The following is a 20465-nucleotide window of genomic DNA, read 5'->3' on the forward strand; positions in this document are numbered from 1 at the left end:
TATTGAGCATCATATGAACACCGTATAATAGTTCAGTTTAAAATAAACAGTACTTCAGCACAGAACCAGCCTGTTGTATTACAGTTACAAAACCAAACCTGCTGTCCTTGCTGCGCTGATTTATCACTAAGAAAAGGCTGATAAATGTAGAGGCAGTGTTCTGTTACACTTTCAGCCACCTGTTTTAAGCTTTGGGGGAAATAGTTCTGGCAGCATCTGCTAGCCCATAGGTTCACTCAAACCATCTGACACTGGTTCCTCAGTCCCTCACAACCATACCTCTCAACCTCTTTGTGCAAAAGTTTGGACAAAGGCTAAAATAATGGTGGAACAAAGGCCCAAAACTAGTAACATCTTTTAAATATTGATCTTTTTAACTTAAAAAGTTACTAGAATAACAGGCTTTATGTTAGCAGGCATTTTCTGAAGGATATAAAGTCTGAAACTCAAATGAATGTCATTATTTACTTGCCAGAAAACCACACATTGTATGAGGAACAGAGCAAAGGTATGAGAAAAAATCTGAATATTCTGCAAAAATCTGGTAATTAAGAGGTATTTATTTGTATGACTAAGTTTGCCAAGCTCTAATGATCTCACAGCAAGGATCACTCTAATGCCCCATACATTTGGTTCTCCATCTGGGAAATGTAGCCTAGCAACTGTTATGGTCTGTCATTCACACAGTGATTCAGGTCCTGGACCGAAGGAATAACTACCTGGTTCCAAATTGTCTGCCAGTTTCAGTCCTTGAGAGCCATTGTTCACCTTTTTGTTTGAATATTGTTCTCCTTTCTGAACCCAAGGAGACATGACCTAAACTGAGAAATATTATGTAGAGCCCCATCCCAGAGCTCTGCCTGCATATGCGTGATACCCATGGTACCTACTCTTGCCCAGAAAGGAGTCCATAAAATGTACTTCATCAACATATGGCTGTACTTTCCCATACTGCAATAACAGTCAGTAAACATGCAGTTGTGTGGCATGACTCATCTAGTAACTGCACCAGAGTTACTGCTTCTCGTACACTTATTAAGAGGCATGAATGGATGACAATCTGTCCTTTACAAGATGTTTATTGAAGGACAGCTTTTAAATGCTACTTTAGGTAGAATCCTGCTGCCTTGGCTTTCATCTCAAGAAGTCCTCAAAAGGTTGAAGGAAAAAGGAAATGCTGAGTGAACAGCAAAAATGCCCCTCCAGTTTCCTTTTCCAATGTACAGCAGCAATTTTCCATGCAAGCATTATCCCTTTTACAGGAAACAGGGTCAGAGCTGCTGAGACAAAGGAAGACCTTCGAAAAGGTCAGTGTAGGGAAGACAAGGGTTGAGGCAGGCATCAGGGCAGAGGTAGGGTAACGTCACCTCTTCTAGCCAAGAGGGTGTCTCCCAGTTTTTACTGTCTAATCCTAGTAGCTGTGTCCATCCCCCTTTCCCACCCCCAAAAATCTAGGAAGAAGAGTTATTTTTTTAAGAAACGATCTGTTAAAATGACCCCAGACCTTTTTGTGGCTTCCATATGCAAAATCAAATTCAGGGCTTTTTGATCCTTCATGAGAATGCCTATCTTTCCTCCTCATCAAGTTATCTTGGCAGATCCTTTATTAGATTAGTTAATTTCTTTAGATGTGATAGAAATTGTCCCTATGAAGAAGAAAAGACAGAGTTATATTCAAGGCTGTTAATGGTTTCCAGGAAATATGGACCTTCGAAACATATTTGGGACTTCTCCAAATGAAATAAATTAATGATCATAAAGGTCAGAATATTTACTCTGCTTCCCTTGCTGTTGTCAGATGTCCTCATGGTCACCTTGGATATGAAAAATGCATGTCTTTTTATTCATGACTAGAAGGAGCACAAATGGTGGCTCCATTTTTTGTTATTCTTTTTTCTTTGTACTGACTCAGCACCTTCAGTTTACATCCTTGCCTTTTGGCCTTCCCACTGCTCCTATTATAGTTACCACATGCTTAGCTGTGAATTACTGCCCAAGTCAGACCATCACTCCAAACGTTATTGAAATGGCCCTAGACTAGACTAATTCATGCCTGTCCATCCTGGGCATCTCCATAATTTACGTGAATTCAAGTCTTATTCCTTCCCAACTGGACAACTTTTCTTGGGGCAGTCCACAAATTCCATGTAAACCAACTGTTTACTAGGAAAAGTTAAGTGTCCTGAACTCCTTCTTTTTAAAGACAGCAGAAAGGACATGTGTGACTATAAGTGGCAACCCCAAAAGCACTCAGGTTCTTTTAAGCTTCCATAGGGTCATAGGTGTGTATGAGGCTAACAACCACAAGGGCTTTTTTTCAGCCTAGCTATACATCCCAAATCTCTGACAATGTCTGGTACCCTTGATAAGTGTAAGCAGGGGCCTGAGAGATGAGCCATTTACAGTCTGACATTGTCCATTAGAGATATAGATGCTAAACAAGGGATGAATTTCCTGTTTCCGGTACAGTTGTCCACGTTACATTTGAACTGGGTTAGGGAGGATCTCCGCTTTACAGGGATAGGGAGCCTGTTCCAGAGAAGGAATAGTCTCTAGGATACATACCTATCTCTCCAGCAGATCCTGTTTATAGCACAGACAAGGTTTTCAAAATAATATAACACTGTGCCAAAGGGAAATTCTGTGGTACCTGAGGAGTTTATGACAGCAACACCTTCATTCACTTGAAAAGATTTAGGAATCATTCTTGTCATCCAGAAGGAGTTCAGATGGTGGGCAGTCCAGATATTAGTCAGGGTAGAAATCCTTTTTGTTACCTCCTATGAAGCCAAACCCTGACCACAGATGCATCAAGCTTTGCTTAAGGACCTCACACAGTAGTCAGTAGTCCTGAGGACCCATGAGAGACAGAGCAACTAGGACAAATCCAAATAATTGAAAAAAGAGATATCTGCCTGTTATAAGCACATCAGGTTTTTAAGATAGATTGGGAACAACAGACAATATTATTGCCATGTGGAGAAGAAGCAGAGAGGATGCATTGTTACAGTCTGTGCAGACTAGCCACAATGGCATGAAATTTGGCTGTCCATTAAAATGTACACCTACAGGACATCTACATTCCCACACCCCAGAACAGTTTACCTTTGAATGTGTGAAAGCACATTCGTCGAATGTGCACATCCGCAAACTGTTTACAGGAAAACCGAAGCGCCGACTTCCTGAAATGTCAAACAAACATTGAATTTTGACATTACCGATCACTCCACTACCAAAACAAGCTCTACCATGAGTCAAAAAGGGGGTGAGATTTTGGAATTTGGCACTTTGGTTTTCGCAGTTTCAGAATTTTATGGTTTGCAGTTCACGGCAACAGTTTCAAAGATGTCGCCATTGAACATTCAAAGGTAAACCACCCAGAACACCCTTGTAGATCAACTAAGCAGATAAGTAAATCAAGTAAGCAGATAATCTTCCAACCAACATGAGTGAAAGTTTGACCCATAGATGTTTCACAACCTTAGTTCTACTCTGCAGGTCTCCAGAGATAGATCTGTTTTGTTAATGTCTGAGGGATTAGCTCATGAAAATCTGTTCCATGTACTCATGAAAAGAAACGTGGGCATTAAGAGCCTTTATTTTTACTGGAATAGGGGGTTGATGTATGCATTTCTCCAATGTTCCCTCCTCCTCATAGTTTTAATCAATGCAAGAGAAAGCAAAGCAGACTTCATTGTAATAGCTTCCTTTTGGCCAAGTCAGCCCAGGTTCTTCCAACTAGTCCAACTAAGCAAGGAGGAACCACACATTATACCTAACCCTTGTATATTATTGATTCCAGCAGGAAAGGAGCCTGATACATCTCAGTCTCAAAAACCTCAGTGTGGAAGCCAAGAAACTGATCTCATGCTGGGGCTCATTTCCACCTAAAGTACTGCAGTATACTACAGGAGGTCAGAAATCTGGCTATTAGGAAATCTTACCTGACAAAATGGAAGATATTTTCTGCATGACTTGCAGTTTGTGGTATTTAGCCTAACTCAGCCTCAGTAAAGTATACTATGAGTACTGTGATAAACTTTTTTGACAAAGGGCTGGTATATGCATCAGTTAAAGTCTGTCTGTCTTTTTGTCTGTCCATCTGTGATCTAAGCATAACTGTCTTGAAGCCATCTTTGAAATCCTTTCCCACAGTTAAAACATCTTAAAATTGGTCTTCTGTGTTGATACTCTCAAAGATGCTAATTTTCTTTCTCTTGGACCCCAATTTTGCAACTGAAAAAAATATATATCTCCATTTAAACCAGCCAATACAACTTCTATAATATTTCAGTGTGATGTAGCTTATACTAACTAGGAGTTGCATCGGACAGGCTTACAAACAATATTATCTTACCTGTCTGAATACTAAGCAGTTGCTCGTTTTTCTTCTACCCTGCTGCTGGCTTTGTGGTTTCAGCAGAAGCTATCGCCTACCTAATAGCCTTGCTCATAAACAGATCAATAACAGAAGCGTATGTGCCCACTATCTGGAAAATCTCTCACATCTTGCTACTTCACAAGGGGGTAGCTCTCACGAACTTACTATCGCCCCATTGCCATTCTTTCACCCCTATCTAAAATTATGGAAAGAGTTGTACACTCCCAACTCATGGAATACCTCCTGTCTCACAATCTCCTATTCCATACCCAACACGGTTTTCGTCTTGCACATAATACCGCAACAGCCCTGCTGTCCTTTACAAATATAGTTAACCATCACAGAAACAACTCCCAGTTTGTATCAGCCATATTTCTTGACCTGTCAAAGGCCTTTGACATGGTAAACCATAGTAAACTCATTTTAGTCCTCTCCTCCTATAACCTCAATGATACTGCTGTTACTTGGTTTCAGAGCTACCTAACAGACTGTCAGCAAGCAGTCCATTGGTAACAATCCCTCTCACCCCTCCTCCCTGTCACTTTAGGGGTCCCACAAGGTTCCATCCTTGGACCGCTTCTATTCTCTGTCTTTACCAATCAGCTTCACTCCACCACTCTCCATGGCAGCGTGATTCAATATGCTGACAACTCCGCTTTGATCTGCTCTGCCTCTTCCCTCAATGAACTTCAAACCATTACTCAAGACTCCTTTTTTATCAGTAGAAATCTGGCTAAACAGCTCCCAACTTATACTAAATCCCAATAAAACAAACCTTCTGCTCTTCCACCCCTCTAGAATCACTTCTCCTCCTACTAACTTCCACATCTTCTCTAAAAACAAAACCATGGTCACTCCAACTGCCCATACCAAACTGCTTGGGGTTACAATAGACAGCCCCTGAAATTTGATCTCCATATAGACCAAACCACCAAAAAAATTCACAAAAAACTTGGCCTCCTATATAGAAATAAATAATTTCTAACAAATAATACAAGAACTACAGTTGCTAGGATACACCTACTATCAACACTCCTATATGCAGTCCCAATCTTAACAAACTTTTGTAAAACAGAACTTGCAAAACTTGAAGCATGCTACAATAAAATCTCCAATTTTGCCACTAACACTTCATGTGAGAGTGTTCAATCTCGCCTTTGTTCTTACACATGGGTTCGGAGCCGATCCTCGGCTCCGTGCCGGCCGACTGCAAGCTCTGCATCGAGAAGAAGCTCGAGGACATCTAATACCCACAATCCCCCTCTGCCTTTACCTCAGATCTAGTTTGCCGCTGCTGCATACGCATCGCTGGAGGCTAGCTCGAGGCTTTTTACAGATAAGATTTTATCTATTCTGGTTAAATTTCCAAAAACTTCTTTAAAATCTAGTCATTTAAAGTTAGAGTACGGTGTGTGAGTGGAGTAGAATTCTCGGTACCTTAGATTAGTTTAACTTAGTTAACTAACTGGTATAGAGTGTTTCGGGGCCTACCACCCCTACTTGGATCACTTTTGACTAAAAATTTGTTGTAGTCTTGCTTTTCTTAAGCAAGTGACAATCGGACTTTCAAATACCGGATTTGACATTGTTACTGGATTGACTTACTGGACTGGACTGTCTCTTTCTCTTGTCATTATGTCTGAGAAAATAAAATCTGGCTTCAAACGTTGTCAGTGTGGCCAAAAGATGTCGGTCACAGACAACCACAGTTCCTGTGTCTACTGTCTTGGCCCTCTCCACTTACAAGAGGACTGTTCTATTTGTCACTCTTTTAGTGGGAGGGTCATGACAGATAGGCGCAGGAAACTGATGGATAGAGGATTGTTGAAACCCTCTTTCCAGGAGGCTCTGGATGCTTCAGACCAGGCATCCAAGTCTTCGAAGGGGTCGAAGGCGTCGGAGCCAAAGTCATCGGCTCCTAGCTCTTCGGGTCTAGTTAGATCACCGGTTCCACAGACTTCGGGGCCGAGTGTTCAACTGTTGGCAGTTTCCGAGCCTCGAGTCTTGGAACCAGTGACGGAGCTCCCTCCACCGACTCTGCTGAGGTCGGCTCCGTCTTCGATCCCTTCGACTCGTTCTTCTAGGCCCCTTTCCGACACCGATGTGGACCGTGTGGTGCAGAAACTGATGGAGCATACGGCCCTATCCAAGCTTATCTCGGTCTCCTCTCAGTTGATGTCGAGACTTGAAGGCCTGCCACTATCTCCATCTGTTCCTCCTCCGAGACCTGTCCAGTCTTCGGAGCCGGAAGAAGCTGAACTGATGATTGTGGAGCCCTCAGTGCCAGAACCGTCTTTTTCTCGGTCGGCACCGTTCACCTTGACTCCATCCGATCCGGTACTGGAGTCTCGGGGCCGAAGATCCGTCCTTGGTTCCGGGACCGAGTCGGACCGATGTTTCGGTTCCGACGCTCCCTCTCGGGGCCTCGGCACGGATCGACTCGGTTCCATCCTCGGGGTCGGTGCCTTCGGCTCCTGTTTCGGGGATTCTTCCCATTTCTTCGGAACCGAGATACCTCGACTCGGGACCCGGGGCCTTCGACCTCATGAGGAAGGTGTTGTCTACCCAGACAACCACATCAGCAGGTACAGCTTCTCCTCCCCACAAAGGACCGTTATCCTCCTCTGCACCCATGGCCACGTCCAGGCGTCGGGCACCAGTGTCTCAGCCACCCCTGGAGGGTGCCCCTCTTCCTCGGAGGCTTCTTCGGATGCTCCCCACGAAGAAGTCCCTAGGAAAAAGACTGTGTAAGAGGAGACACTTGGATTCTCCACAAGAATCCTTGACATCTGATACTGACTTAGATGAGTCAGAAGGGTCCCCTAAGTCACCTTCAGAGGATGTCTCTTTTCTGACATCTTGGAGATCTTAAAACAGAGAGGTGACTGGCAAGCCCTCCCCCCTTCTGAGGATGAGTCAGTTTTGCTGAAGGCATTTGGTGCCCGTCCTTCCTCCTCCTGGGTCACTCCGCCCTTTGATGAGTTAATGGAATTAATTGCTCAAGGGCGTGGGAGACTCCTGACACGGTGGAACCAGTCCCTAGGAAGCCAAATAAGTACATTACGGCACCACAGGACAAAGCTTACCTCACCAAAGGAGTTCCAGTAGACGCCATGGTGGTGGCAGCGCCACGAAAAAGGAGATGTCGGAGTCTTCCTCATCTGTCCATCCGCCTAACAAAGACTCTAGGACCATGGACAGATACTGGAAGCGCATTTTCAGTTCAGCGGCTTTCTATGCGTTCCCTGAACTATTTGACTCATTTTACACGTTTACAGAGGGATCTAGTCAAAGAGTTGGGAGATACCCTCCAGGGTACTACAGATGCCGCTGTCTCAGAGAAAGTTACAGCGCATCTCAACACCCTTACGTCCATTGTAAACTCGTCCATGAGGCTGATATCCTATGCAGCGAAGGATCGAGTAGGGCAGCGGCTTCAGCGATTGCTCTTCGTAGGCAATCCTGGATGCGCTTATGTTCGCTTATGGAAGCCTTCAAGTCTTCCTTTACTAACGCCCCATTTGACGGAGCCACACTTTTTGGCCCTAAAGTAAAGGAGACCCTTACCCGGTGTGAACAGGAGGGAAAGACTCTGTCTGCTGTCGGAGTCCGTTTTCCACCCTTCCAGACCGTACCCCAAAGGGCAACGTGGTGGGAAAATGTGGTTTCAAAACCCCAAGGATCTTTCCCAAACACACAGGGTGATGCCCCTCTAGAGGCAGAGGGGGCAGAGGTGGAAGACGCCGCCCTGGTGGCAGAGGGGTCCGCAAAACCAAGGTGACAGGGATAATCTCCTGGCAAACCTTTTCAGCACTCCTGAGAGGAGGCCCGACTGTCCTGCTCTGGAGGCAGTCGGGGGTCGCTTAGCTTTATACCCTCAGGCCTGGCAAAATCTTTCTTCAGACAATTGGGTAAAAAGCATTGTTACCAGAGGTTACAAAATCCCATTTCTATCCACACCCATTCCAAAGAGAAAACTCCCAGATGTACCACCCCATCTGCGAGACCCAGCAGCTACAGAAATTTCAAAGCTGCTAGAAAAAAGAGTCATCCAACCAGTCCCAGTGGACCAAATAGGATTCGAACTTACTCAAGGTTCTTTTTAGTTCCAAAGAAAACAGGGGACTGGAGGCCGATTCTGGACCTAAGCCATCTCAACACCTTTGTCAAGAAGGAAAAGTTCCGAATGGTCACGCTTCAATCGATCCTTCCATTCTTACGGAAGGATGACTGGATGTGCTCGATAGATCTGAAGGACGCATACTACCACATCAAAATGGCCAGGGCGTCCAGGGATCATTTGCGCTGCCGGCTGGGAGCCAGTCACTATCAGTTTCGAGCCCTGCCCTTTGGTCTGACTACAGCCCCCAGGGTCTTCACCAAATGCATGGCAGTGGTAGCGTCTCATCTGAGGCGCCTAGGATTCCAGGTGTTTCCGTATCTGGACGACTGGCTCCTGTCTGCCACCACCAGGCATCAACTGATACAAGCCAGGGATTACACCCTACAACTTTGTACACACCTTGGCATTTCAGTAAATTTCAAAAATCGTTGCTACAGCCATCACAGCATATCTTATTCATAGGAGCGGAATTAGATACGCCAGTTAGTTCTAAAACTTCCTACAGAAAGAATAGTAGCACTTCAATTCAACATTTCCCTTCTACTGTCGTCCAAAAGTCCCCAGCAAAAATTGTTCTGAAAGTTTTGGGTCTCATGGCAGCTTCCCTCATTGCGATACCATTGGGAAGACTGCACATGAGAGTGCTACAATGGCTTCTGTTTGCACAATGGTCATTCCAACAACTTCCACTGACTCACGAAATATTGATAACGAAAACATGCAAATCACACCTAATGTGGTGGTTACAGACTTGCAACCTATCCAGCGGAAGACCATTTGTGCTACCCGCACCGTCAGCGACGATAACCACGGACGCTTCCCTGATAGGGTGGGGGGGCATCTTTCAGGGACAGACAGTCCAAGGCGAATGGACCAATCTGGAGTACAATCTGCACATCAATGTTCTGGAGTTGAGGGCAGTGTTTTTGGCGTTGCAACACTTTGCTCCCCTTCTTCCTCCAGGGACCATTGCAGTTCAGACAGACAACATGTCCGTAGTCTGGTACATAAACAAGCAAGGGGAACCAGGTCTTACCAACTATGCAGAGAGGCCATGAGAATTTGGCAATGGGCAGAGTCCACCGGTCGCTTTCTGATCGCAACGCACATCCCGGGTCATCCAACGTCATAGCCGACAGGCTGAGCAGGGCAATACTATTGCCTCACGAGTGGTCCCTCAAACAGTCAGTTGCGAGAAGGATTTTTCGCAAATGGGGCCAGCCTACCTGCGATCTGTTTGCATCTCCAATGAACGCCAAATGCAGGAGCTACTTTGCCCTATTACCCTCCAGGGAAGTCCCCAGGGACGCTGGTGCACGATTGGCCCCCGGGTCTCCTATATGCTTTTCCTCCATTTCCCCTGATTGCAAAGTTTCTACAGAAAGCCAACAACCTTCAGAGGACTATTATTCTCATTGCCCCGTTCTGGCCTCGTCAAATTTGGTTCCCCTTTCTATTGCATCACCGCATTCGGGGACCTTGGATGCTGGACCCAGAGCCAGATCTACTGACTCACTCGTCAGGAGTTCCTCACCCATCTCTAGAATCTCTCCATCTAGCAGCTTGGCTGCTCCGCTTCCCTTTTTAGCCAGGTCGGTTCCCCTTACATCGGCGGTTCAAGATATTTTAGTAGCTTCTCATAAAGTTTCCACTACAAAGACTTACACCAGTAAGTGGAAACGTTTTGTCTTCTGGGCGGAGTCACATCATTTGGACCCTGTTACAGCTCCGTTAAACAAGGTTTTAGAGTTCTTGACTGAATTATTTCATGAAGGAGCTTCCCCGGCTACTTTAAGAGTACAGTTAGCTGCCATTTCTAACTATCATGTAGAAGAATGTGGTACGCCTATTATGGCTCACAGACTTTGTAAAGCCTTTTTAAAAGGTTCTTTTCATATCAGACCACCAGTCAGAAGTCCGACATCACCGTGGAATTTAAACCTGTTGCTCTCTAAATTGATGTTGCCACCCTTTGAACCAGCTTCAAGTTGCACATTGAAGTTTTTGTCATGGAAAACATTATTTCTAGTGGCCATTACATCTGCTAGACGAGTGTCTGAGCTTCAGGCCCTTTCGGTCAAACATCCTTATTTAATATTTCATTCTGACAGAGTATCCCTACGCACTAATCCATCCTTTCTTCCCAAAGTTTGTTCTTCTAGTAATATTAATCAGTCCATTGAATTACCCACCTTCTTTAAGAACCACTCTAATAAATTGGAGTATATGTTGCACAAACTGGACGTCCATAGGCAACTCAGATTTTATTTGGATAGAACAAAAGATCACAGGAAATCTGATCAACTATTTGTAGCTTTTGCTGACAGCAGAAAGGGTCTTGCAGTTACTTAAATGAACTCTTTCTAAATGGCTAACTGACTGTATCACATATGTTTATGAAGCCTCTGACCAAACATTATCAGCAAAACCCAGAGGACATTCTACCAGATCAGTGTCTACATCTTTGGCTCACGCAGCTCGCTACCTTTAGACACTATTTGTGCGGCTGCTACTTGGGCTAAACCACATACATTTATCTCTCATTACAAAGTGGACAGGGTTTCTAGGGATAGGGCAACCTTTGGTTCCACTGTGCTCAAGAACGTTCTCCCTTGAGTTCCTCAGGATCATGGAGCTAGGACGCTACCCATGTGTAAGAACAAAGGCGAGATTGAACACTCTCTCATAAAGAAGTTATGCCCTTACCATAACGTGCCATGTGGAGTGTTCATCTCGCCTTGGTTATTACACTCCCACCCTTCCCACCCTTAGGAAGAACGTTCGATTTGGTGCCTGGTCTGGAGTATTCTCCTTCTGCTGTTGCAGTATTAGTGTTACTATCATACCCTTGGTATGTTTGTATATATGTACTTATGTATATAGTTTGGCATGTGTGCGTGCTTTATGTCTGGTTTGCTTGCAAACTAGATCTGAGGTAAAGGCAGAGGGGGATTGTGGGTATTAGATGTCCTCGAGCTTCTTCTCGATGCAGAGCTTGCAGTCGGCCGGCACGGAGCCGAGGATCGGCTCCGAACCCATGTGTAATAACCAAGGCGAGATGAACACTCCACATGGAACGTTATGGTAAGGACATAACTTCTTTTTATGTCACATCATTTAGCACTAAAACAGCTAAAGTGGCTAGAACTCCCTCACCTCCTACACTTCAATCAACTAATCTTAGCTCATAAAATAATCCACCACCCTGAAAACACCCCAGCCTCAAAGACATGATTCTACCCTACTCTACTTCGAGATCCTTTCGCTCTAACAATAAGCTCCTCCTACAAGTCACTAAAGCCAAAAACTCAGCAGGTGAATCCCTTTTCTCCTACTATATTTCCAAGCTTTGGAACCACCTTCCAAACTCTTTAGTGATCACTCCCTCAACAAAACACTTTAAAAAGCTCCTAAAAATACACCTTGCAAAACCCTGGCTGTGTTCCTGCACCTCACCAGGATAGTCCACTCTCCTATCCCACTCTACTCTTAATCTCACCTTCTAACCCTCCTTGCACAACTATATAGTACCACTTCTATAGCCTTTTAAGTGACTGTTAATAATTGTAAGTAGTTATACATACTACCACCAATGCTATACAGGATGTTTCTTTAATTCTAAATTTCATCATTATCAGTAATATGAAAGCACTTACAAATCTGTCGATGTGTTTTATATACAATTGTGTTTATAATTTCCAACTGTTTGTTATATGATGTACTCTGCTATGTTCTGTATTACATGGAGGTTTTCTCCCTGGGCCTCCACTGAAAAGGGTTACATGTCCAGGTGGACTTTCCCTTAAACAAATGTAAAATAAATAAATAAAAACAATAAAAACATGCTGTTTTTAGCAGCAGTAAACTCAGGTTATAGTCTCTGCATTGCAAAGCCTGATATGTAAAGATCATTATACTATGTTCTATAGAGGCAGGATATCAGTGCTTTGTCCCCAGGAGTATCACTGAATTAGCTGTGAATCAGAAACTTCAGCTTCCCTTCTTTTTCCAAAGTCCTAAAATAAGCTAAAAGGGTTTTTGCATCTGATAGATGTACAGACATGTAATATAATTTACTATGAGAATGGAAGACTTCAGGTAAATAGAATATTTCGCTTAAACCAGGCAAAGAAGGCACACCAGTATCAAAGAATCACTGCGTACATAGCAAGCAAACTCTTTTCTTTTGTTATAACTGCTGTGTGGGAAAAGCCCACTGTAATGTCTAGATGCTTAATACACAGCGCAGAGGAAGTGAGAATGTGATCTAACCTTAGTGAGGTATATATCGTACAAGAGGTGTCTACCACATGATGAGCAAACCACCATAGCTAGCTGATTAATATCAACACATATCTACCACCCCTTTATAAAACTGACAGATACTTATAGACTATAAGGGAGTCTGGGGTACTATAAATGAAATATTTAATATTGTAGGTTTTGTGAACAAGTTTCATGATCAGTGGCATATCCCTGGGGTTCCATACCCCACATTACTATTTCACTTGCTTCATCTCTTAACCTGACATCTTTCATGTGCACATCTATCCATCCAGTTTCCATTTATTTCAATGGGTATGATAAGATACTTAGAAAAATACTGCATAGTACATCACTAATTAACATGTGCCGATGTTGCTGGTTTCTTTTATACTTTAAAGTAACGTGACTAAATGTACATCTCGAATGCATATCAGTGCAGAAATATTTAATTGCGATGCATATATAACCATATTACTTTATTCTATGAAACAAGGAAACAACACTGGAGTTCATTATTTAGTGCTGCGCTATGCACTGTTTATCAGTGTCATGGTTTTAGATTTTATATGCATAAGTACATTTTGAATGGGAGGGATATAGTGATATCAAGTTACCTTAAGTCATGTTTCACTTTTTCACTTTCAGTCTTCTTCAAAATTTAGGACAGTGCTTTCTGGGATTAATTTATTTATGTATTTATTATTTAATGTTTGTTAACCAGATGAGAGGAGTGGCACAAGGTCTTCCTTAGTCAGGTCCCAGGTCAGTAAGCAGTAACAAATAAAATACAGATGATAAGAATAATAACATAAACAAACAAAGGGATCAATATAATCAATCAAATATAATGTTACCAAAACTACAACAAACAGTATGTCAGAGTAGCAGTATGTACACAATAAAATGTGTGTACTGCATACAAACAAATCAAAGTTTAACAAACACAGAATTTTGAAAAGATCATTCATTTTTGCTAGAATATAATGCTGTAGCTTTATGGAATGCAAATACTGGCATGAATTTCAAACAAAAGTCCTATGCCCTACTAAGTGAAAAATATGATTCAGAGACATGTTTAGACACAAAGAGGAAAACCTCATTATCAGCTAATTTGTTTGTCTTTAAGTTGTCCTTAATTACTGCCAGTGTTAAAAGCACTTTGCAGCAGTAATTACCTTTGATGGCCTATGCATCATGTGGGCATAGGTAATGATGTTATGTACTCTAACACCCACACATTCAGACATTCACACACACACACACACACACACACACACACACACACACACACACACACACACACCTATATACCCATAAATATCCACTCAGTGACACAAGCACACTTACGCACTCTGTAATGGACTCACTGGACACACTCATTCACCCGCAACACACACACACACACACACACACACACACACACACACACACACACACACACACACACACACACACACACACACACACACAGTCATCTCATTCCATGCATACCCCTACAGACATGCACACACCCTGCCACACACATCTACACCCCACTACTAACTTTCTCTAATGAATGTTGCTAAACTTACTTGCAACGTGGCCTGTCCCATTGATTTGAATGGGGACTACAGCATTTTGGCTGTGTTAATTATCTTGGCTGAATTTGCTGTTTTACAAAGCTGAGCCGGTGGTGGTGCTGCGGTAACATTGTCGCCTCACAGTACGATGTTGCCCTGTTCGATTCTCAGCTAGAGCATCTTCTGTGTGGAGATATGCGTGAATGGGAGTGCCTTCGTTGAAGGTTGCGCGTCAGGGCTGGCAACTTGGCATGTAAAAATATAGTGCCAATCATTAGTGGACCGGAGTTCTGCTGTGGTGACCCCTAACTGGGAAAAGCCGAAAGACGCAACAACAAAGCTGAGCAGTTCTCTAAATAGCTTGACAGCGTTAATTAATTATCTCAGACATTTCTGGTGGATAACATGTGGCTAATTAGCATTAGCTTTTCCCCTGGAATGCCTCATTATCTTACAGTGTGGCTGGTGGGACACCACAGTGATTCTTCCTATGCTGGAATATCACTGAGAGTGGCCTGTCTCTGAATCAGAAGGAGTTATCAAGAGGGGTTGACCACTCATGGTAACCCTTTATAAATCCCTAAAGCAGATACATTGTATTCCTGGTCTAATGGAGATTTAAACTTTTTCTTGAACAGATTGACATTATCTATATAAGAAATTTAGTTAGGAAAGGCATTCCGTGCAGCTGGAGCAAGCTTGTCAAATGATCTTTCACAACCTACAAGTAAAAGGTTATTTTTCTTCATTATTTGGTGTTATTTCTATAGTTATTTATATTTTTGTTGCTCTACTGTATTTTATTTTTTGAAGTATTTGATGCTATTTTCATGTTTATTGATATTTTTCTTGCTGTACTATATTTTATCAATGTTATAGGTTCATAGGTGTGTACTAAACTAATGCCCCTGGAACCTTTACAAGCCGAGTCCATAGTGCATTTTCATGCTTAATGCTTTTACAGTTACTTTTCATGTATTTTAATTGGCTGTTTTAAGCATTATTTCTTTATGTTTTTTTTCATTGATAAATGTATATATTTTAAGTTTCACATGGGTAGAATATTGTAGGTTGGCTAGTAGTAGTAGTAGTAGTAGTAGTGTGTGTGTGTGTGTGTGTGTGTGTGTGTGTGTGTGTGTGTGTGAGTGTGTGAGAAGCAGTTTTACATTCAGAGCTATTCTGCATTTCTTCAGAAAAAAAGTCATGGTTTATGCAACTTCTCAAGTTTTACATATTTGCTGTTTATTTACAGAAAAAAAATCATATTTCATATTGTGTATTCAGCTTTTCACATTTCATATCTTTTTTGCATCTTTACAGTAAATTTTCAGACTTTAAGCAGCTTTTTCTTATAGCTTCACTGAAAACAGTCACTGATTTTGTACACTTCTTTATAATGTGTATCTTGGGTTCTTGTATGTTTGATTAATTTATTGATGTTAAGTTGTCAATCTCGCCTTCATTCTTGCTGGATGGGTTCGGAGCCGAACCTCGGCTCTGACTCGGCCTATACTAAAGCTCGAGAGCTAATTTTACCGGCTTGAGGCAACCCTATATCCCGTGATTCTAGGCGGTAACTACCCAGATCTCGTTTGCCGCTTACGCTAGCGAGGTTGCTCTTTTTACCGGCTCAGGTTAGTGACTGTTTTTTCTCACAGAAATCCTAGTATTTCCTTAGTTTTTTCCCCCTAGTATACCTTTTAGTCCTTTATAGGCTATTTCTTGTGTTTATTGCCTGGGACCCCTGCACCTGCAGGGCTCTTGCTCAGTGTGCCATGCTTTTAGCCCTAGAGTCCTGCAGGAGCGCAGGAATAAATTGATATTAAGGGGCTTGTTAAAGCCCGAAGGTTCCCCGGCTAAGTCTGTGCCGGGGAAGCCTTCGAAACCACCTAAACTGTCGGCTCTGAGTTTTAAGCCCTCGGATGGTGGATCATCACCTGCGACATTATCGGCTCCGGCTGGAGCCGATACCTCAGTATCGCAGCTACCTGCATCGGCTCCAGCCGGAGCCGATACCTCTAAGACTCTGTCTTCAAAGTCGGCTCCGGCTGGAGCCGATGTGTCTACAGCTCCATCGGCTCCATTAACCCTGATGCCCTCCGCACGAAAGAGGTCCAGATCTCCATCACTGGAGTCCATACATTCGGCTCCGAAGTCACCGTTACTCTCGGAGCGGAGCCATCGGAGCCATTCCTCTCGGTCGTCTAGACTTTCCGATCATGACCTTGAGAGAGTGGTAAGTAGACTATTAAAGTCTCAGGCACTGGCCCAAATGCTTCATAGCCCGTCTCATCAGACAGCGGCTATGTCCATACAACAGACTATTCCTCCTTCGACTCTACCCCAGTGTTTGGAGCCGGAGCTCCTCAGAGCCGTGACCGTTTTGACGTCGGAGCCGATACCTCCCCCTTCAGCTCCGTCGTCTGCTCCGATCTCGTCCATGGTGGAGGGATCCGGGCGCTTGGACTCTCTCGCCGGCTCCAAGGGGGCGAGTGGCATCGGACCCTTGTCCGACCCCGTTCTCCCTCTCGGAGCATCGGTGTTGGTGAGTTCGGCCCCGACATCGGCTTCGGAGCTGTCCTTGTCAGTGCCGGCTGGGGTTCCTAGCTCTTCGGAGCGGGAGCTCTCTAGCCTGCCTGACAGGGGCGCCTTCAAGGTCATGAGGAGCGTACTGGCCCCAGTGCCTGCTCTACAGTCAGCTCCATCAGCTCCTCCCACAGTAGTGCCTGCTGATGTCTCTTCCTACTCTCTCGCCCCCGGCCATCGAGACCCAACGCCTCAGGTTTCCCCATTGGGAATATCCTCCTCTTCCGAGGTTTCCCCTGATCCGTCAGGTGAACCCCCGCGTAAGAGGACGTGTAAGAGGAAACATGTGGACTCCCCCGAGTCCGTCACATCTGATACCGACTTGGATGAGTCGGAAGGATCCCCACGGTCCCCCTCTGAGGATGTCTCCTTCTCTGACATCCTTGAAATCCTTAAACAGAGGGGGAACTGGTCTTCCCTTAATCCTTCCGAGGACGAGTCGGTTTACCTGGAGGCTTTTGGTTCTTGACCCTCCACCTCCTGGGTGTCTCCGCCCTTCGACCCCCTTATGGATGTGGTGGCACGGAAGCCGTGGACGGCCCCTGACTCGTTGGAACCCACCCCACGGAGGCCTTCTAAATTTATAACAGCCCCTTCTGATAAACAATTTTTATCCAAAGGTGTCCCAGTTGATGCCATGGTGGTGGCGGCGGCCATTAAGAAGGAACTGGCTGATCCTTCAGTACCTATCCATCCACCTAACAAGGAATCCAGGACAATGGATAGGTACGGCAAGTGGATATTCTCATCAGCGACCTTTGCCATGCGGTCGCTAAACTACTTATGCCACTTCACCCGTCTTCAAAGAGACATTCTTAAAGAAATGGGTGAGGTCCTACAGGATCCATCAGCTGCTGGGTCTCAGGAAAAAATTAACTCACAGCTAGGAACCCTGAATTCTATTGTCAACTCCTCCATGCGGCTTATTTCATATGCAGCCGTTGGAGCGAGTAGGGCCGCAGGCACAGGTGTGGCTTTGAGGCGTCATGCCTGGATGCGGCTTTGTAACTTCGCAAACCCCTTCAAGGCGTCTTTCACTAACTCCCTCTTTGATGGTTCAGCGTTGTTTGTACCTCAAGTGAAAGATACTTTGACCAGATGCGAACAAGATGGCAAGACTCTTTCTGCTGTAGGAGTCCATTTTTCTACCCCATCTAGACCATATCCTAAGGGTCAAAAGGGTGGAAAAATGTGGTTCCGTAAATCACAAGGAGTCACGCCTGACGCAAGAGGTCAGTTCATCCCTAGAGGCAGAGGGGGGAACAACAACAACAGACGCCACCCAAGAGGCAGAGGGGGTCCGCAGAACCAGGGTAGCAGAGAAACCCTCTCTGACAAACCCTTCCAGCATCCCTGAGGTGTTGCCCGACTGTCCACCTTCGGAGGCAGTTGGGGGAAGATTAGCGCTGTACCCACAAGCCTGGCTCTCCCTCACTCAAGACAAATGGGTGCAGTCGATCATATCCGAGGGTTACAAAATCCCCTTTATCCAAACCCCAATGATTCAAATGGGGTCTCTTCCAGATGTTCCACCCAGTCTAAGGGAACAAGCAGAACTAGAAATATCAAAGCTGCTAAAAAAGAGAGCCATCCAGCCAGTCCCAGCAGTCCAGCTAGGATCCGGAGTCTACTCAAAGTTCTTTTTGGTACCAAAAAAACAGGGGACTGGAGACCAATATTGGATCTCAGCAATCTAAACAAGTTTGTAAAAAGAACAAGGTTCCGGATGGTCACGCTGCAGTCCATTTTACCCCTTCTGGGCAAGGACAATTGGATGTGCTCAGTAGACCTTCAAGATGCGTACTATCACATCAAAATGCACAGGCGCTCCAGAAGGTTTCTCCGCTTCAGGCTGGGAGCCAGTCACTACCAGTTCAGAGCCCTGCCCTTTGGTCTCACTACAGCCCCCCAAGTGTTCACCAAATGTATGGCAGTGGTTACGGCTCACCTGAGACGTCAAGGATTCCAGGTGTTTCCATATCTAGACGACTGGCTTCTCACTGCCACCACCAGGCATCAACTTCTTTTAGCCAGAGACTACACCATCCACATTTGCAAAGAGCTAGGTATCTCTCCAAATTTCGAAAAGTCTGCCTTGTCGCCTTGTCAGTCTATTACTTTCATAGGCGCCACCTTGGACACCGTTCAGCCCTCAGCAAAGTTAACGGAACAGAGGGTCTTAGATATTCAAAGTCATGTTCACGTCCTACTTCAGAACAACAAAGTTCAGGCCAGGTATGTTCTGAAGGTGTTAGGTCTCATGGCAGCAGCCATCACGCTCCTTCCTCTTGCCCGCTTTCACATGCGGCTTCCTCAATGGATGCTTTTCTCCCAGTGGTCCTTCCAACAGCTCCCTATGACACACAAGATCCTAATAACTCTATCTTGCAGAAAACATCTGTCTTGGTGGATGGTCTCCCCCCTCAAGTCCATCAAGGCAGACCTTTTACTCCCCCCCCCCCGGTCGCCACAGTCACAACGGACGCCTCCCTGATTGGGTGGGGGGGGCATTTTCAGGGCAGGACAGTCCATGGCACATGGCAACCCTTCGAATGCCACTTGCACATAAACGTCCTGGAGATGAAAGCAGTGTTTTTGACTTTGCAAGCCCTTCAAGACTCTCTTCCCCTGGGGACGATTGCAATTCAGACGGACAATATGTCCGTAGTATGGTATATCAATAAGCAGGGTGAAACCAGGTTATATCCCCTGTGTCGAGAAGCACTCAGACTCTGGCAATGGGTGATCTCTTCTCAGCAGTTTCTGATAGCAACGCACATCCCCGGGAAGTCCAACGTCATAGCGGGCAGGCTGAGCAGAGCTGTTCCCATGCCTCACGAGTGGTCTCTCAAGCAATCGGTGACGGACAAAATATTTCGGAAGTGGGGGTTTCCTTGCTGCGATCTTTTTGCAACACCACAAAACAGCAAGTGCCTCGACTTCTTCACACTCTTCCCCCTTCCAGGCCATCCCGCCAGAGACGCTCTAGTCCACGATTGGCCTCGGGGACTTCTTTACGCCTTTCCCCCCTTTCCGTTAATAACACAAACAATTCAGAAAGCTACCGCCTTGAGGGCCAAGATGATCCTCATTGCCCCTTATTGGCCTCGACAGATATGATTCCCTTTCCTGCATCGTTACCTTTTGGAGCAGCCTTGGCATCTGGATCCAATGCCAGATCTTTTGACCCATCAATCAGGGCATCTGCACCAATCCCTCCAATCTCTCAACCTCACAGCTTGGTTGCTCCACTTCCGTCCCTAGCCAGGCTTCCAATGATTTCAAATTCTGTCCGTGATATTATCGTAGCTTCCCTTAAATCTTCCACTAGAAGGATCTATGCTAGTAAATGGCAACGTTTTTCCTTTTGGGCAAAGGCTAGGAACATAGATCCCTTCACTGCTCCAATACACTCGGTCTTGGATTTCCTAGCTGAAATCTTTCACTCAGGATCTTCTTCCTCCACAGTGAAAGTTCAACTAGCAGCCATCTCAAGTTTTCACATAGGCTTGTCGGACACCAACATCATGTCCCATAAGCTTTGCAAGGC

The 20465-nt window shown here is 44.8% G+C and overlaps 1 protein-coding gene across 3 annotated transcripts in view; it reads left to right on the forward strand.

The window, feature by feature from the left end:
* The window catches only part of SDR16C5 (short chain dehydrogenase/reductase family 16C member 5), a 717401-nt gene that overhangs the window by 57778 nt on the left and 639158 nt on the right, over positions 1 to 20465 (forward strand). The window lies entirely within an intron of this gene.

The sequence above is a fragment of the Protopterus annectens genome, chromosome 3.part0, assembly GCF_019279795.1.
Source record: "Protopterus annectens isolate FY-2018-M chromosome 3.part0, PAN1.0, whole genome shotgun sequence".
Lineage (NCBI taxonomy): Eukaryota > Metazoa > Chordata > Ceratodontiformes > Protopteridae > Protopterus > Protopterus annectens.